This window comes from Musa acuminata, chromosome BXJ2-7 (genome assembly GCF_036884655.1).
Source record: "Musa acuminata AAA Group cultivar baxijiao chromosome BXJ2-7, Cavendish_Baxijiao_AAA, whole genome shotgun sequence".
NCBI classification, from domain to species: Eukaryota; Viridiplantae; Streptophyta; class Magnoliopsida; order Zingiberales; family Musaceae; genus Musa; species Musa acuminata.
The window spans coordinates 30743377-30749376 of NC_088344.1; positions in this window are offsets into that span (position 1 = coordinate 30743377).

Genomic DNA, 6000 nt, shown 5'->3' on the forward strand with positions numbered 1-6000 from the left:
TCGCAAAGTGGCAACTCCAGCCATCATCCGTCTTGGCATCCTGCCCTACCGAGCCATCAAAGACGGGTTGTTTGCCAACTGTGTGACAAAGTCGGCCACTCCGCTAAAGTTTGCCGGTCTCTGTCACACCTCCCCCCCTGAATTATCACATTTAGGAGGTGTGACCCTGTCTAAAATCAATAATATTATAATTCATCATCAATTCAATCCAGGATCCAATCTAACAATTTGAGGATACTAAGAATCATTCAAAATCAATATTCATAATTCATAAACCTGTACGTTACATAAATCATAATCCACTTCACTAAAAGATTCACAAAATCTATAGGCAACTCAACTAAACATCAACCACAACACAAATCCATAATCATAGAAATATATACAATCACAAAAAAGATAATTATTTACCATGAGTTCTTATCCTTATACAACTTAAACTTATCATTCCATACACAAGAGCGATCCTCTAAACTTTTACAACACATAAGTATCAACAGATTCCTTAACATTACATCAGAAGTAAAGTATACTATACAACAAAAACCTATCATCTAACAAAGATTAGCTCAAAAATCTTCTAGCCTTTCACTGCTTTAACCCAATTCTAGCTTTTCAGTGCGTGACAAGCTACCCTGAAAAAATTATATAGCAACGGGGTGAGCATAAAGTGCTCAGCAAGCGTCTAACATATCCATAGTGATAGGAGAAATTCAAGCAGGCTTAGTATCAAAATACAAAAGTAGAAATACAAGTGTTCATTTGAAATTATCTCATTTGATATAAAATCACAAAGGTTTACCTCATTCAAAAACAAGCATTAGACATAACAATAGGAGAAGGGAAAATTGGAACATTTCATTGGCAAAAGAAATATTTAGGCATGTATCAAATGACACATGAAGCATTTAGGCGCATATCAAAGGCGTAAGAGTGTTTGGGGGCATGATAATGAAAAACGAAACACTTCAAAGTATAACAAGTGAACCGAATAATAAACACAAGCTTTTATGTCATTTTTGATGTAGCACGCATTCCATTTTTATCCAAAGCATAATATGAACTCATAAACAAAGCTTTGGATATCATATCAATAAACATAGAGGGCGCTGTGGGACCACATACATAATGTGATTCATCAATTTCTGGATGACCACCAAGCATAAGTCTCCCACGTCTGGGAGCTCCATCCACCCACGTCTGAGTGAAGTCAATGGGGCCGGCAGAGCAATCGCGGGCTCTAAGCATAACTCCCTTTACCATTACTAGCAAAGGTTCACAATATCACACAAGACACCAGAGTACAAAAGGGTAGTATGAACAATAACTTTGACATATATCGGAAGCACATGCGGAACAACGAAGATATGCATGTGCCTTTATCAAACAAGGAAATGCAAACAAAGCATTACATAATAAATTTCAGATATATAATAATTTCGATGAAAAATACAAGAACTTCAAAGGACTAATATAAAGCTCAATTGAAGAAGAATTTAGCAGAAATCATATTTCCAATAGGATGAAAATTGAATAGGCAAAACCCAACAAAGTTTTCAATTATGATAGAATTTGAATGGTACATTTTCTGAATTGTTTGAGTAACCAAGCATGCTCCAAATCACTAAAAATAGGTGTCATTGGAAAGCTGTATCAATCTATATTCAGATAAACTCAGATTTATAATTTTTTGAGTTCTTAATAGGAAGTTACAACAAATAGAGTAAAGGAAGGTCAGAATTGATTATCCCTATTTTGTAGACTTGATAGAATCAATTTAAACAGATGTTTTAGAAGGCAAACATACTTCAAAATTTCCAACTAGGTCTTAAAAGAAAGATATACGAATTTAGTTTTCAAAGAACTAAGCTTTGTATAATTCAGAATTTTCTCTATAGAGTTATGAGCAATTTAGTAACAAAAGGTCCGAAATTTCAGTCCCTATTTTGCAGAATATGTAGGGTTAATTGAAACAAAAGTCTTAGTAGGCATTTAAACTCCAAATCATTCAATCTTAGTGTCAAAATAAAGATATTTGAGTCTACTTTCAAATGGATTAGGTTTGCCTAAATCAGAGTTTAGTGCAAAAAGTTGGATCCAAAACAATGTATATAAGTCAGATTACCAAAAAATTTCATATTCATGACTTTGTATCAAAAGGAAAGAAAGGTTTGGTACTAAGCTGAAATCTTTTGAATTATGAAGAATTAAAAGCAAAACAAAGATTTGGAATTCTGTAGGAAGTGATTAGAACACTTGCCTAAGATGAGTTTGATTCCTAAATATAGGGAGTTGATGCAAAACCTCAAACAAAGTTTCCTCTTCTTCTTCTTCTCCTTCTTCTTCTTCTTCTTCTTCTTCTTTTCTCTTCTTCTTCTTCTTCTCAAACTAACGTTGGCTGCAAACTTTCTTTTTAATGGTGCCTTAAATTACTTAGGTTTGGCTCATGCTAAAATAGTGAGGTTGCAAACATGCATGGGGGTTTAGGTGTCAACTTTAGAATAAATGCAAGTGGCTCATCCTTGTTAATGACACATGTCCACTATTTTATTTTATTTTATTTTTATTGACTCAATTCTGAATATTCTATAAATCATATCAAAATTTTAATATTTACTTTTAGGTCCTTAGCATTAAACTTTAATATAATATTATTTAATATAAAATAATTATTAAATAATCCTTATTTTTACAAACAAATATTTTACTAAATTTTCAAAAAAATGGGGGATGTTACACTCTCCCCTCCTTAAAGAAAAATTTAGTCCTCTAAATTTATCATACCTCATTCGACGAAAAGATGAGGATATGCTTTTTATCATTTCTTCCTCAAGCTCCCAAGTTGTTTTCTCTCTATAATGATATCTCCATATCACTTTAACTAGAGGGATAACCCGATTCCTCAAGATCTTTTTTTTTTTTTTTGGAAAACTTGTCCTTTCTATTCGTGTCCTTGATCTCCAGAAATTCTTTTGATCATCAGAACAATTTCATGCATCAAACATCTTCTCCAATCACATCATCTATATTTCTGCTACCAATGTATTAGGTTCACCACACTTCTACTACGCTACTCTGATTTAATATCCTCGATCAACCCTTTTATCGCACTTAGTTAATCAAAAGCAGATGAAGTAGGAGGAGTAAATGTCCTCGTCATTCTAGATTCCTAAAATGCATCAAAGAAAATTTCTACCGATCACTATGGTTTATTAGACCTCAATATATTTTGCACGTCAATATATCAAATATTTCAGTGATTCTCAAACCATGCTCTGATACCAACTCTGTCACGCCCCCCCCCCCTTGAATTATCACATTTAGGAGGTGTGACCCTGTCTAAAATCAATAATATTATAATTCATCATCAATTCAATCCAGGAGCCAATCTAACAATTTGAGGATACTAAGAATCATTCAAAATCAATTTTCACAATTCATAAATTTATACGTTACATAAATCATAATCCACTTCACTCAAAGATTCACAAAATCTAAAGGCAACTCAACAAAACATCAACCACAACACAAATCCATAATCATAGAAATATATACAATCACAAAAAAGATAATTATTTACCATGAGTTCTTATCCTTATACAACTTAAACTTATTATTCCATACACATGAGCGGTCCTTTATACTTTTACAACACATAAGTATCAACAGATTCCTTAACATTACATCAGAAGTAAAGTATACTATACATAAAAAACTTATCATCCAACAAAGATTAGCTCAAAAATCTTCTAGCCTTTCACTACTTTAACCCAATTCTAGCTTTTCAGTGCGTGACAAGCTACCCTGAAAAAATTATATAGCAACGGGGTGAGCATAAAGAGCTCTGCAAGCGTCTAACATATCCATGGCGATAGGAGAAATTCAAGCAGGCTTAGTATCAAGATTCAAAAGTAGAAATACAAGTGTTCATTTGAAATTATCTCATTTGATATAAAATCACAAAGGTTTACCTCATTCAAAAGCAAGCATTAGACATAACAATAGGAGAAGGGAAAATTGGAGCATTTCATTGGCAAAAGAAATATTTAGGTATGTATCAAATGGCACATGAAGCATTTAGGCGCATATCAAAGGCGTAAGAGTGTTTGGGGGTATGATAATGACAAACGATACACTTCAAAGTATAACAAGTGAACCGAATAATAAACACAAGCTTGTATGTCATTTTTGATGTAGCACGCATTCCATTTTTATCCAAAGCATAATATGAACTCATAAACAAAGCTTTGGATATCATATCAATAAACATAGAGGGCGCTGTGGGACCACAGACATAATGTGATTCATCCATTTCTGGATGACCACCAAGCATAAGTCTCCCACGTTTGGGAGCTTCATCCACCCACGTCTGAGTGAAGTCAATGGGGTCGGCAGAGCAATCGCGGGCTCTAAGCGTAACTTCCTTTACCATTACTGGCAAAGGTTCACTATATCCCACAAGACACCAGAGTACAAAAGGGTAGTATGAACAATAACTTTGACATATATCGGAAGCACATGCGGAACTACGAAGATATACACGTGCCTTTATCAAACAAGGAAATGCAAACAAAGCATTACATAATAAATTTCAGATATACAATAATTTCGATGAAAAATACAAGAACTTCAAAGGACTAATATAAATCTCAATTGAAGAAGAATTTAGCAGAAATCATATTTCCAATAGGATGAAAATTGAATAGGCAAAACCCAACAAAGTTTTTAATTATGATAGAATTTGAATGGTACATTTTCCGAATTGTTTGAGTGACCAAGCATGCTCCAAATCACTAAAAATAGGTGTCATTAGAAAGCTGTATCAATATATTTTCAAATAAACTCAGATTTATAATTTTTTGAGTTCTTAATTGGAAGTTACAACAAATAGAGTAAAGGAAGGTCAGAATTGATCATCCCTGTTTTGTAGACTTGATAGAATCAATTTAAACAGATGTTTTAGAAGGCAAACATACTTCAAAATTTCCAACCAAGTCTCAAAAGAAATATATACGAATTTAGTTTTCAAAGAAATAAGCTTTGTATAATTCAGAATTTTCTCTATAGAGTTATGAGCAATTTAGTAACAAAAGGTCCGAAATTTTAGTCCCTATTTTGCAGAATCTGTAGGATTAATTGAAACAGAAGTCTTAGTAGGCATTTAAACTCCAAATCATTCAATCTCAGTGTCAAAATAAAGATATTTGAGTCTACTTTCAAATGGATTAGGTTTGCCTAAATCAGAGTTTAGTGCAAAAAGTTGGATCCAAAACAATGTATAGAAGTCAGATTACCAAAAAATTTCATATTCATGACTTTGTATCAAAAGGAAAGAAAAGTTTGGTACTAAGCTGAAATCTTTTGAATTATGAAGAATTAAAATCAAAACAAAGATTAGGAATTCTGTAGGAAGAGATTAGAACACTTGCCTTAGATGAGTTTGATTCCCAAATATAGGGAGTTGATGCAAAACCTCAAACAAAGTTTCCTCTTCTTCTTCTTCTCCTTCTTCTTCTTCTTCTTCTTCTTTTCTCTTCTTCTTCTTCTTCTCAAACTAACGTTGGCCGCAAACTTTCTTTTTAATGGTGTATTAGATTACTTAGGTTTGACTCATGCTAAAATAGTGAGGTGGCAAACATGCATGGGGGTTTAGGTGTCAACTTTAGAATAAATGCAAGTGGCTCATCCTTGTTAATGACACATGTCCTCTATTTTATTTTATTTTATTTTTATTTACTCAATTCTGAATATTCTATAAATCATATCAAAGTTTTAATATTTACTCTTAGGTCCTTAGCCATAAACTTTAATATAATATTATTTAATATAAAATAATTATTAAATAATCCTTATTTTTAGAAACAAATATTTTACTAAATTTTCAAAAAAATGGGGGATGTTACACTCTCCCCTCCTTAAAGAAAAATTTAGTCCTCTAAATTTATCATACCTCATTCGACGAAACGATGAGGATATGCTTTTTATCATTTCTTCCTCAAG